Raw genomic sequence first — 15,760 nt, 5'->3', positions numbered from 1 at the left:
TAGGAGTGGCTGTGTAGTAAGTAGCTTCCTTACGAACCACATGGTTCCGGGTTCAGCCCCACAACGTGGCACCTTGGGCAAGTGTCTTCTACTATAGCCTCGGGCCGACCAATGCCTTTTGAGTGGATTTGGTAGACGGAAACTGAAGGAATCCCGCCGTATATATGTATATATATTTATATCTATCAATATATATATATCTATATATATATATATAGTGTGTGTGTGTGTGTGTGTTTGTGTTTGTATGTGTGTGTTTGTCCCCCCAACATCGCTTGACAACCGATGCTGGTGTGTTTACTTCCCCGTAACTTAGCAGTTCGGCATAAGATACCGATAGAATAAGTACTAGGCTTACAAAGAATAAGTCGTGGGGTCGATTTGCTCGACTAAAGGTTTTGCTCCAGCATGGCCATAGTCACATGACTGAAACAAATAAAAGAGAAAAAGAATATAGTGTTATTCCGGGTTACATTAAGCTTTGTGATGTAGTTTGAAAGAGGTTTAGCTACTGTTTCAAGCAAGTTGAACTACCATGTGAGGTTTCTATAAATTATGGATGCTAGGTTAAGGTACTCACTTTTCGGCCGAGACATTTTGGGTTCAGTCCCACTGCGCGGCACCTTGGGCCAGTGCCTTCAACTACCGCCCCACTGAGATCCAAACCACGTGAGCGAATTTGGTATATGGAAATGGTGTGGAAACTCGTTGTAAATGTGTGTACATGTGTGCGTGTGTGCATGTGAGAGTATGTGTATATGAACGTGTGAGTGTGTTTTTTATGGGCATGTGTGCGTGTGAGTGTTTGTGTGTGTGTGTGTTTACACTCCGCTACCGCTTGGCTGCCGGTGCTGGTTTATTTACGCCCACGTAACTTACCAACTCGGCAAAAATGTTGGATAATGTTGGATAAAATAAATACTAGGTTTTAACAAAAAAGAAATACTGGAGTCAATTTGTTCGATTAAAGACCTTGAAGGGGATGCGCCAGCAAGGCCCCAGTCCAATGATTGAAACAAATAAAATGGCGGTAAAGAGCTAAAAACGAAATAGATTAATGAGACGAACAGTGTTATAAATATAACATGGATGATATTTGCCAGGTTTCAGTGTATTTCTTTGATTCAATCATCCCGAGTTTCTGATAACCACACAACCACATAATCCACTTCGTTAGCTTTCAAAGGACTTCCACATTTGGGAAGATTTTTTATTTTCTCTAGAACATTGTGGTCGACTCTGCTGAAAATCTTGAGGAAGACGTCAAGCGATATGACATCTGCGCTTAAGACCTCTCCCAAGTTGCTGCCAAAGAAGTGTTGTAATTGTGTTAATCAATCTCAGCTTCGTTGAATGCCTAACAGGTTGGATTCGATCGCTTACAAGGAAGTCAGAAAGTTATGTTCTCACCACATTCTCACATGTTGTATACATATGAGAATTAAGTAAAATGGGTCGTAGTTTAACTATAAGCTCTTTTATTTTCAAAATGAGGAAGAGAACTTCTCAATAATCGCATTAAACTTATTACTCTGTTCAAATATTTATGCATTGATTTTTTTCGTTTCATAAGAGTTTTTTCATGCCTTTATACTTGTGTGCGTGTGCGCGCGCGTGTGTGTATGTACATGTTCTACATGTATATCTTTGTGACTCTTACCCTGTAATGAAACATGTGTACCATGGAATTAGAAAGATACCAAATTTTCCAGCCTTTAAGATATATTATATATATATATATATATGCAGAGCGAGAAAGAGAGAGAGAGAAATAGATAGATAGATAGATAGATAGATAGATAGATAGATAGATAGATAGATAGATAGATAGATAGATAGATAGATAGATAGGTAGATAGGTAGATAAATAGATAGATAGATAGATATGTTTCTTTATTAGCCACACAGGGCTGCACACAGATAGAACAAATTACAAGGTAGAGCTTTTCTTTTGAAGGTTTAAAAAAAAAAAAAGGAAGGGGGAGTTTCGATCAAAAGGGATCGTAAAAGGAGAGAAAGAGGACAAAAAAAAGGGGGGTTCTGTCAGATCAAGAAATGATTTAGATATTCACTCGCTGGCAATAACGAATGACAATTTTGACAAAATCCTCTGCCTAATATATTCGGTTGTCCGAAAAGTTCGTGCCGATTTATAGTAGCTTACTTTTCGAGTTATTTTAGAACATGGTTGAGTCCAAAAAACAGGATTTGACTACACCTCTATTCAGAGCACAGATTAAGCTATCTTTTCGTGGAAGAAGGTTTATGTTCCTATAACCTGTGTTAATTCTGTAATCCTTAAAATTGAAGATAAGAAAGTACATTTTCGGCACTTGATGCTTTGGGAACCAGACAAAATTGCTGCAGCGGCTGGATGTGTTACCCACCTTCCATATTTACCGATATGCTCCTTCGGATTTCCACTTATTCAGGTCTCTGCAGAACAGCTCTTAATGGTAAAAATTTCAATACCTTGGATGACATAAAAAGATACCTTGATGAATTTTTTGCCATGAAACTACCCCAATTCTGGGAAGAGGGCATTTTCAAGTTAAACGAAAGAGGGAGACACATTGTGCAACAAAATGGTTCATATTTGGTTGATTAAAAATGTAATGGCAAGTATTTATTGACCTTTATCTTTCCCTTAAAAATCGGCACGAACTTTCCGGACAACCCAATATAATATCTACGTTCTTTTTCTTGCATATGTATAATTGTTAAAACATGCGTGGCAATATTTATCTAATATAATATATAAGGCGACGAACTGCCAGAAACTTATACATATACATATATGTATATATATATATATATATAACGGGAAGGTTTACGAAAATATACAAAAGACGAAGGCAGGTGGAGTACAAACAAACAATTGTATAATTGTATTAGTATGGCGCTCAGGAATAGAAATAAAACAAGTATTTTACGTTTCGACAGAAAGATACACAGAAAAGAAACAATGAGAGAATCAAGGAGAGAAAAAAATGCGTGTAGGAGCTAACGATCCAGCATGGCGTTCTGATTTCAGGCAGAAGTCAGAAATCAGAGGTCAGACGTTAGACGCTAGAGAGATAGTAGGGGAGATAACAGGGTCAAGTGATCTCGCCCCAACATGAAGGTGCGTGTGTGTATAAGAGAGTATGTATGTGCGTGTGAAAGAGGGCATATATATATAATATATATAAATATATATAATTAGATAAAGATAGTTATGACCGGTCTATGGGGTTACCCTCGGTTCCATGTCCATCAAGCGTCCAGAAACGCCGTAAAGCTAGCGCTTTATGGGCGTGAAACCCAGGGTAGCGACATAGACCAGCCATAACTACCTTTATCTAATTACTCTACTGCCCTCTTTCTAAATATATATTTACACAGGCATATCTATATATGTGTATATATATATATGTGTGTGTGTGTGTGTGTGTGTGTGTGTGTGTCTGTGTCTGTGTGTGGGTGGGTGGGTGTATGTAAGTATTTATGTGTAAGAATACATGCGAACAAACTCATTCACAAATACACATACGTAAAATACACATAGTTACGTGTGTAAGCTTATATGTATATACATATACGTATGAAACACATGCGTATATTTAATAGATATAGGCCGAGATAACCACAAAATAAATGTTATTAGCTGTACTATACTGATAATTCCATCTATGTAACAACCTCTCCACATGGGGTCTGTGAAGGATGATCTTCCAGATTCCTGGTGAGAATTTGATCCTTTGAACTGTTCTATTACTTTCTCTATTCATGTGTCCTGGCATTATAATACATCAAATTTGACCCACATCAAAGAATGATGTACGAAGGGCAGATGAAACAGAATGTGTACACACACACACAAACAAATACACACACCCACACAAACATGCACAATCTCACAGTCACAAACTTACACACACACACACACACACACACACATACACACACAGGCACAAAAACACAGATACACACGAACACACTCGCAGAGATACACACATTAGCAAACACATAGCACATACGAACCTTCATATATGCTAAACATCGGTCGCACTCATGCATATATACACACCTACACCCCCACACATATACATACACATACTTATGTACCTATATATGGGTATGTATGTGTGTATCTATAAATATGATATATATATACATTCATATATATATGTATGTGTTTGTGTGCACATATATGTGATACTGAATATATATATATATATATGGTCGAGTATACATATGAATATAACGGGAACTTTTGAAACATCGAGGAAAGACAGAGAACTTTACTAAAATGCACAATACACACAGAGGTTATCCCTCATTAGCAACTGACCAAATATCATTACAATACCGACACTCTTCGACCCATTATATATATATATCAGTTAGCTGATCGGCTTAAGCGGGGCAGGGTCGTTGTTTATTTATAATACATTCAGGCCTGCTGATGATTACGTAAGTATGAAATCACTGTGATACAGGTCTATATTTTTAAATGTCTTACTTTGAAAAATTGCATTCGGTGGGATTAGTAATATTTTTGGTAGAAATGACTGATTGTCCCTCTTAGCGTTTGGCATGTATGTATAATGCCTTCTGGCATGTATGTATAATGCCCTCTATATATAAATTATATATATATATATATATATATATATATATATTGTACCTCCTGTGCATTTCAAGGGTGAAAAGACTATATCAATGAAAGGACTCAATAAGCTAAGGTGTCTTCAGTAGTTATTTATTTTCCTGAAAACTGTAGAAGGGTTCGATCTTGTGTTCACCCTAGTGGATTGCTGAGATCGAAACCTACCAGTTTGTAAAGGAACTATACAATAAGCATACACACATATCTATCTATCTATCTATCTATCTATCTATCTATCTATCTATCTATCTATCTATCTATCTATCTATCTATCTATCTATCTATCTATCTATCTATCTATCTATATCTGTCTGTCTATCTCTCTATATGTGTGTCTAGCTAGTATTATATTCATGAGAATGCTTACGCACACACATACACGGACAAGCACACACTCCTATACATATTCACAACGTACGCGCAAACATATGTATGTCTTGTGTGTGGGCGGGTGGGGGCGCATCTGTGTGGGCGCGTGCAGTGATAATTGTCAGATCTGCTACGACCAGGGAACCATCTAAAGAATAATCCGATGTTAAATACTACCTTACATAGGCGACATCGTTTGGTTGTTAGTATATATACATATATATGGGTTGGTATTTGAGAATGCATTTATATGTATGAATATATATATATATATATAATATATATATATATATATATATGTGTGTGTGTGTGGGTGTGTGTGTGGTGTGTGTAGAATATGTATGTGCACATACATATGCATATATATATAGATATATATATGCATATGTATGTACACGCACTCACTCATACACATGTGTATATGACTTTATATATATACATAGATACACACACACACACACACACCATATATATATATATATATATATATATATATAATATATATATACACGTAGACATACACATATGCATATATACATATATATATATTTATATATGTATATATATATATATATATATATATAGACAGATATACATATATACACTATATACTTGCAATAAATATATATGCATATATTACACAGATAAATACGTACGCGTAGACTTACATACATACACTCATACATGTGTATGCATCTCACACACACCGTCACACACACACTCACACACACACACACATACACACACACATACACTAACGCGGATACACACACAAACACATACATTGATTTTCGTAGGTAGCATTTAATTTTTTTCCCCTTTTTCTTCTTCTATATTGTTCAGATGACAAATGACATTTCAAATATCACAGAGCTTCATTACTTTGAAGATTATCAGAACACGGCGAATCGTGTTAAATACGATATCACTCTATATTATAGTGAAACACCAAAACGTCTCTTTCTATCATCATTGTTATGTCTGGTAGCATAGCGACACCTAGCTAGAGTAATATTAATAGCGGGGGGAGAGAAAAGAAAAAAAACAGAACAAAACAAAAACATAGAAAAAAATTTGTGTTTAAAACAAATGTCTCAAAAAACAAAAAAAAATAAAAGTAACAAAAGGGGAAAGAAAGAATAGAAAGAAAAGAGACGAAGAAAAAAAAATTGTGGTGAAACCGAAGCGGTATGAAGACATACATAATTGAAATGCCGTCGTCGTCATCGTAGTGGAAGAAGTCCCCTCCTTATCATGGCCGCTGTCCTCGACGCCTTCGTTGTCGCTTTCATCGTGGCCGTCGACGCCATTTTGTTTTTATTTTCTCTTTTATATATATTTATCCCTAGATAACCGTAGATCATACAGGCTGTTGTTGAATGAATTTCCAACCGTGACCATCCATTTGTTATTTCATTATTGTATACGTACGACAGCATTTGCATAATATGTCTTTTTTTATTTATAATTTTTTGCAGTCTTAAAACATAGTACAATGTGATTTGAGGGATGTTTAGCTGCTTTTTCTAACAGGTGGATCTACTTCTGCAGCTCATGAATTAAGTGTCGCTGATTCACTTGTAGATTCGTCAAAGGTTACTTTCAAAGCATTCCCTATCATCTTGGAAATGGAAGCGCACATCGGATGATACAGGGTTACGTTAAATTTGTCCGAAAAACCAAGGAGATATACCAGTGGGTGTCAACCATTTTAATAGCCCGGCCGGATCAAAAACCTTGATTTTTTAGGGGGTCCATACCCTCCATCCCCCAAAAAACAATCAAGGAAAATAAGACACAAGTCAATTAAAGAAAAAATTATATTTATAGAGAGAAAGCTGTCGAGTGCCGTCGGCAGGATGCTTGAGGGCCTCGGTATGCGGCCTCGGCAACCACGGCTGAGACTCACTGGGGTATACCCATGGCTAGCTGGTGTTTGATGATCGATTGATATTATTCATAAAGGATTGAATGTTGTTTATATTGTATATAAATGGCTGTGTTTATGGTCTTTGTCGTCGCCGTCGTCATCGCTGTTTTCATCATAGCTGTAGCTGTTTCGCCCAAGGTCAGCCTTTATCGAGATCTATGTCTCGAACTCAGAACGCAAAGACAAGCATTGAACACTTTCCGTATAGAGAAGGAAACCATTGGTTTGAAATTTTGGCATGACACCAGCAAGTTCAGGAGGAAAGGGTATAAGTCGATTACATCGATCCTAGTGTTCAACCGGTACTTATTTCATCGACCCCCAAATTATGAAAGGGTTAGTCGAATTTGAACTCAGACTGACGAGATGAAGTGAAGTATTTTACCCAGCGTGCTAACGATTCTTATTTCTTTATTGCCCACAAGGGGCTAAACACAGAGGGAACAAACAAGGACAGACAAAGGGACTAAGTCGATTACATCGACACCAGTGTGTAACTGGTACATAGTTTATCGGCCCCGAAAGGATGAAAGGCAAAGTTGACCTCGGCGGAATTTGAACTCAGAACGTAAAGAAAGACGAAATACTGCTAAGCATTTCGCCCAGCGTGCTAACGTTTCTGCCAGCTTGCCGCCTTCTTTTATTATTTTTTTTACGTTTACAGCACCTAGATTTCCCAAGCGGTCACCCATCTAAGTACTAACTAGGCTCGACTTTGCTTAACTTCGGTGATCGGACGAGAACCGGTGTTTTGAACGTGATATGGCCGCCTTAGAGAAAGGAATATCGCACACCACATTGTAGGAATAGAATTGTTTAAACTTAAGACTATCATGAGCATGAAAATGCACAAACAAATGTATGATCCTCAAATTCTTCACACGCACACACACAAGCACGCACGCAAGCACATACGCGCGCGCACAAGACTACATTGTTCAATGTGGTCTCCATACTCTAATACTGTTGGGCATGATTTAGTGGAATATGACGGGTTCGACCTGGTGTAGAATGTCAAAGTCACTTCATATAATATGTTGGTACCCCTACAACTCCATCAAGATGTAGATACAAGTCAAGACATGGTGTTACTCTTGGAGCACTGTATCCTTGGTCAAGTCATATATCGTTCGTGGTGTATCTGTTCCTGTACTCTGACAATGTAAAACTAATCTACAATTCATATTAATGTTTTATGTTAACAACCGTTAATTTAATATTCTATGCAGAGAGAACTGAATTATCTACAATTTATTGTGGCTGTGTGGTAAGTAGCTTGCTTACCAACCATATGGTTCCGGGTTCAGTCCCACTGCGTGGCATCTTGGGCAAGTGTCTTCTGCTATAGCCTCGGGCCGACCAATGCCTTGTGTGTGGATTTGGTGGATGGAAACTGAAAGAAGCCTGTGTGTGTGTATATATAATATATATATATATGTATGTGTGTGTATACGTTTGTGTGTCTGTGTTTGTCCCCCTAGCATTGCTTGACAACCGATGCTGCTGTGTTTACGTCCCCGTCACTTAGCGGTTCGGCAAAAGAGACCGATAGAATAAGTACTGGGCTTACAAAGAATAAGTCCCGGGGTCGATTTGCTCGACTAAAGGCGGTGCTCCAGCATGGCCGCAGTCAAATGACTCAAACAAGTAAAAGAGTTCGTATTCTGCCTTCATTTTACCTGGCAGAACTTATAAAGGTGAAGATCTGCTAAAAACTCTTCACGCCTAGAGTCATTAGATGTCGTTGAACACTTTGGCAGAGAGATCCTATAACCGATGATGACTTAGTAGCTTTGATAGTTAATAGTTCCATAGTATGGTGGTTATTTCTTGGTATAATGACTGAATTGTATTGCTTCAGGGTATGGTGGTTTGGTGGCATAATTGTTGATGGTTCGGTGGATCTGCTGGGTGGTTTATATAATGGTTTGCATTTTTGATGGCTTCGATAATTTGATGATTTTGAAAGTTTGTTAGAATGATGGTTTGATGGCATGACGGCTTAGTAGCTTTGCTGCTGCGACGGTATGATGGTTTGATGACCTTAATAGTTTTCAATGGCTTTACTACGATGGTGGTATGATGGTATGAATATATCATACTATGACGATTTTGACAGTTTGGTGACTTCATGATGATTTAGCGGCTTTGATTGCATATTGGATCGATAACATGATAGATTGATGGCTTTCATTCTTTGATGATGTAACCGTTTGATGATTGAAAGGCTGATGGTATGATGGTATGATTGATTGGCAGCTTTGAAGCTATGAAGGTGCCAAGGTTTGTGGATTTAATAAGTTGTTCATATGAGGAATCGGTGGTTTTGATGCTTTGATGGTATGTTGTCTTCAATAGTTCGATGGTATGATATTTTGGTGTCATTACTGAATTGATGGTTAGTGGGTTTGCAATGAAATTGTTAACGACAGCTTTGTTATTTTTAATGATTGTTAATGGTTAAGTATGATGGTTAGTAATTAGGTTTCATTACATTTTCATTCTGACAATTTAGGATGTATCCAGCTGGACTAACCACTAAATTGGATCTTAGGAAACAATATATTACAATCACAGTTAAGACAGAGTGGAGCCACATGGCATAGTGGTTAGAGCAGCGGACTAGCGGTAGAGGGATCGCGAGTTCGAATCTCAGACCGGACGATGTGTGTGTTTATGAGCGAAACACCTAAGCTCCACGCGGTTCCGGCAGAAGGTAATGGCGAACTTCTGCTGACTCTTTCGCCTCAACGTTCTCTCACCTTTTCCTCCTGCATCTTGCAGCTCACCTGCGACTGACTGGCGTCCCGTCCAGCTGGGGAACTTATACGCCAAGGAAACCGGGAAACCGGTCCTAATGAGCCAGGCATGGCTCGAGAATGAACAAACAAAAGCAGTTAAGACAAAGAACAACTTGAGACAGGCTGAGATCTTGGCATAAAAATTATCGATAGTTCTTCGCAATGAAAATGGTTTTCTTCTTTCGTACCTTTCTTCCTTCTGTCAATGCCAACCAGCTTGATATATTTATATATCCACTGAAAGATTTTTGGCAGAAGTTCATAATATATCGCCGATAAAAAATACATCTTTTTGTTTTGTCATACCAATAGACGTCAATCAAGTCTTTTTCTGGTGCTTTCCTGTCCTGAACATTTTCTATTACAGTTTTTTGTTCTCTCTATGATATTACCAATGCCAGTGTATAGTTATAGTATAATGCTAGTGTAATATTTCTTTGTGATTTATCCTGGCTACATTACATACGTATTAAACACTTTTCTTTATTCCAGACTCTCTTCAGAATGAATATATATATATATATATATATCTGCTATGATTATTATTATTGATTATTATTGATTGTGCCCTCAGACAGCTGATTGATTTTTAAGTGAATTGCCTGCTTGTTTGCCTAACGGCTACTCTATTCTGAGGACAGACTGACTTACGTTACAACCCAGATTTTATCTTTTGTTTTTTTTTTACTTGTTTCAGTCATTAGACTGTGGCCATGCTGGGGCACGGTACTGAAGGGTTTAATCAAGCAAATCTACCCCAGAAGTTCTTTTATTATTTCAAAAGATTATCACTTATTATATTGGTTTTTTTGCCGAACTGCTAAGTTACGGGAACGTAAACGCACCAACATCGATTGTTAAGCAATGGTGGGGGAACAAGGACAGACACACAACTATACACACCCATATACATACATAAATGCATACATACATGCATACAGACAGACACGCGCGCATACACACACACACACACACACACATGACGGCTTTCTTTCAGTTTCCATCTACCAAATCCACTCACAAATCTATGGTCGGCCCGAGGCTATAGTACAAGACAATTACCTAAGGTGCCTCGCAGTGGGACTGAACCCGCAGCATTGTTGCTGAGAAGTAAGCTTCTTACGACGCACTCTCAACGAAGATATTTTTAAGGAACTGAAAGAGATCAACAGGAATCTGAGACTCTTAATTAGCAAGATCGATTAACTCACTCGTTTTACACAAGACCTACCAATTTGGCATTTAGCAGCCTTCAAAATAGTCCCCTTCGGAAGCTACACACTTAATTCAGCGCTGTTTCCATTGATGGAAGCATTCCTGCAACTTGTTTTCTAGGATAATCAGCAGTTACCTCATCGCATTCACTTTGATTTCTTCGACGCCCTCAAATCTTTTTCCTCCAAGCTGGATTCGATTTTTGTAAAGAGGAAAAAGTCGCAAGGAGCAAGATTTGGAGAATATGGTGGCTGTCGTGGGGAATCCTATGCCTAGCCAAAAATTGCTATGCAAGCTGTGCTGAATGAGCAGGTATGTTATCAGCTGAGAGCAGTTTTGGCACAAACTTGGCTGTCATGTGTCTCATACCCAAATCTTCAGTGATAATGGACTGAACTGAACCATAACTAATCTGCACATTCTCTGATAATTCACAAATGGTGATTCGATGATTCCCCCCACCCTCGTGGCTGCATGAACATCTGCAATGTTTTTCTCAACTTTGCTGGTTGCGGGTCTCCCAGAACACTTGTCCCTATCAACATTTTTTCCAGCTCAAACACTCCTCTCCATACACGTTCTGCAACTTTGAGTAGACCTCAGAGCAGGTATCGTCAAACTCTTGGCAAAATTTGATGCAAACTCAAGGTGAATGCGATGATCACACGCTACACACGTTCCTTCCAAGCGCTGCTGTAAACAACGGAAATGAGTAAGAACGTTAAAACTTAATGCGCATACACAAAAGAGTTCAAAGTCAATGTATGCCAAGCGGCTTCACTCTACGTGCCTTAGCTTCTTTACTATGGCAACAGTCCGGTTACTTCTAGATGAGACCACGTATCTATCTATCTATCTATCTATCTATCTATCTATCTATCTATCTATCTATCTATCTATCTATCTATCTATCTATCTATCTATCTATCTATATATCTATCTATCTATCTATCTATCTATCTATCTATCTATCTCCAAATTGAGGGAGTGGGGCAGGTAAAATTCAGGCTACATGTTTTCTACCTAGCAGATCTTCTGAGGTAATCACTACTCAACAAAATGTTTCCAGTTAGCTTCTTCATCAAGCCGAAGATATTATTATTGCTCCTGAACAACGCTGTTTGTAACTCCCTAGAAACTCCCTACACTTAGATCCTTAAACATACACACACATACACATCATTATATATAAATATATATATATATATATAAGTTTAATAAAATTTAGATTCAGATGAATATGGTACTTAAGTTAAAGGCACCAGAATTTATGGTAATATTCATATAATTCAAAGGGGTGATTATTATCAAAATACCTCTGGATATCCTTGTTGTTTATTTTGATTATATATATATATATATATATATATATATATATATATATATATACTATATATACCGAGTAAACACATAAATATGAAACAGGTGGAAAAAGAGTACTCAAATACTAGTGGTAGAGTAATATGCTTTATTTTAAAGCAGCAGAAAATCAACAAACCTGTTACTCTGAGTTTCACGTTTCCCGTTCGTCGGACAGTTTTTCTATTCTAGGAAAAACTGTCCGACGAACGGGAACGTGAAACTCAGAGTAACAGGTTTTGTTGAATTTTCTGCTGCTTTAAATAAAGTATATATATATAATATATATATATATCTATATATAATATATATATTATGTGTAAATATATATACGGACGGGCTGTCAGTTTCCGTCTACCAAATCCACTCACAAAGCTTTGGTTGGCTCGGGGCTACAGTAGGAGACACTTGCCCAAGGTGTCATGCAGTAGGACTGAACCCAGAGACACGTAGTTGAGAAGCACTTTTCTTACCACACAGTCTCGCCTGCGCCTGTATTTGGGAATGGTTAATGTTTTTTTACTATGTCCTAATATGTTGTTGCTGTTGTATTTCGCAACTCTTTATTTGTTGGCATTTGATTGGTATCACTACACGATGGTGCTCTCTAAGACAATACTCCTTCTCGTTTTATTTCAGAAATTCATGTTAATAATGTTCGAATTAATTAGTCTTTGTTTACTTGTCTAGTAATCTTTAGAATTGGGAAGGGAATGCAAACACATACTCATTAACATTCTTCTTATTTTTTTTACTATTTTCTATCCAATATCTCCCTAATGTTGCTTATCACCGTCAACATTAGCTTCGCTGGTTTCTTATCAATACTTGTAAAATCGTATCTGGCTAGTAGGCGTATATTTTTTTTATATTTTTGTGGAAGGAATCAATGTTTTCTCGAAGCATTTCAGCTAGAACCGCATTCAGTAACCGCATTCAATAATATATATTCTCCAGTCTCCCGCTTGCGTCACGTTTATTGTTGTGCTTGTTACAATGGTCACTGGTAGTTAAATGTGAACGATAAACTCCATTGAAAAGTGACGCAGTGAATGCCGATGGCCGAAGCTAGCGTGTAATATAGATTAAATTTCTACAAGATTATATATATATATATATATATATATATTTTTTTTTTGTTTATAACTTCTTTGAGGGCTTCTAATTGTGATTTACCGCTTTCTACAAAACACAACTGCTCGGCGTTTGTATTTAAAGAGTTACTTAAGTAAACAAGTTCTTCAATAATCACGGGTATTAGTATAAAATTACACTACAGGTAGAATATCTGCAGGTTCTTCTTCAGTTAACCAAGTGTGCATTTGGTAGATATGCACTCAAACAAACACCCCCACACACACACACGCACACACAGACAAGCACACACATATACAGACACGCATACACAAATACACAAACGCACACAAGCAAGCACACACTCACAAACACATGTATATATATATATATATATATAGATGTGTGTGTGTGTGTGTGTGTGTATGTTTATAATGTATATATATTATATCTGTATATTTACATGTATAAATATATATGTTATATATATATATATATATAATATATATATTATATAATATAATAAGCTATATACACATATGATAAATATATACATATATGTATAGTATATGTAAATATATATATATAAGTAGTATGTACAGACGTAATATATAATATCTATATATATATGCATGTTATATATATATATCCGTATATATATATATACATATATATGTACACATGTGTATATATATATATATATATATATATATATATATATATACATGTATATATAGTATATACATATCCATAACTTCGTATATACGTACACATATGTATAACCTTAATTTCTTCCTTTAGACCAGTCGTTGTAAAGAGATGTTTTAAATTCGAAAATCAGTAACATGTCTTTTTCCTTTTTCCAACTATCACCCGAAACGGTAGACTTTCTTCTCTTTCTTCCTCTTGCCGTCTTTATCTACGTTGTACACATTTTTGATTGTTTCTTACGATTTTGCTTTGTATTTCTACTCTTTTTCAGTCATGTATTTTCGCGTTGTGTAACTCTTTTTGTTACTTGTTTGTTTCATCTTTTATTTTTTCCAGAGATTCTTTTTTCGCGTATTATTTATTTGACTTCAACAAGCACACGGACGCCGACACGTACACATGCACAGACACACACCCATGCACAGACACATATGCACACACATACACACACACATACACACATGAATAGACACGCATCTGTATGTATGTATATATATATATATATATAGGTGTGCGTATTTTATGCGCATGTGACCATTATATGTATAAACATTTAAGTATATAAGTATATATATATATATGCAATAATAATTCTCTAAAAGAGATATAGACAGTAACTGCTCGATAACATAAGGGACTAAAGCCATCTGAATATGGCTAGGGACAGGGCAGGGTGGTGGGGTGTTACTGTTGCATTTAGCCCCAGGCGAACATCGACGTCCCAGAAAGGCCCGACACCGTCACGGTGTCCTTTAACCTGCATAGGGAGGTAATTCCCCGATGAAGCGAAACCACACACGGACCATGGTTTCAAGGTGTATTGCCTATCGTCGGCGTGTGTAGGCTTCCGCTTCCTCGACGAATTCTCACTCTGCAGGATATTCATTTTTTTTTGTTTTTTTTTTTTTTTGTTTTTCCAGTTTCAGCTTCTTGAGCTGTGGCATGCTGGGGCACGCCATTGTGGTGAAAGAGTACAGCGCAGGGATCACCACCCCCTGCCGAGCCTCGTAGAGCTTTTAGTGTGTTTTCGCTCAATAAACACACACAACGCCCAGTCTGAGAATCGAAACCGCGATCCTGCGACCGCGAGTCCGCTGCCCTAACCACTAGGCCATTGCGCCTCTCATATATAGATTTTCAAGCAAAATACATTTGCTGATTTCGAAAATCTGTTCGAAAGCAATAATAATTCTCTAAAAGAGATATAGACAGTAACTGCTCGATAACATAAGGGACTAAAGCCATCTGAATATGGCTAGGGACAGGGCAGGGTGGTGGGGGTGTTACTGTTGCATTTAGCCCCAGGCGAACATCGACGTCACCAGAAAGGGCCGATGGATATCTGAATATACATACATATATACATAGATAAAGATATATATATATATATATACATACACACACATACACATATATGTATATATATATATATGTATATGTATGCATATACATACATATTATATACATATACACACACACATATATATATATATACATATATATATATATATGTATATATATATATATAATATATATATATATATATTATATATATATATATATATATATATATATATAATATATATATATATAATATATATATATATATATATATATATATATGTAAAACATTATTGGTGAATTGAAGAA

At 36.8% G+C, this 15,760-nt stretch overlaps 1 pseudogene; it reads right to left on the bottom strand.

Annotated features, from left to right (window-relative positions):
- Positions 1-7,605: 7,605 nt before the first annotated feature.
- Positions 7,606-7,724, bottom strand: LOC115218696 (annotated as a pseudogene).
- Between the last annotated feature and the right edge of the window lie 8,036 nt (positions 7,725-15,760).

Source organism: Octopus sinensis, linkage group LG13 (assembly GCF_006345805.1).
Source record: "Octopus sinensis linkage group LG13, ASM634580v1, whole genome shotgun sequence".
NCBI lineage: Eukaryota > Metazoa > Mollusca > Cephalopoda > Octopoda > Octopodidae > Octopus > Octopus sinensis.
This window is presented reverse-complemented; position numbering and strand designations above follow the sequence as displayed.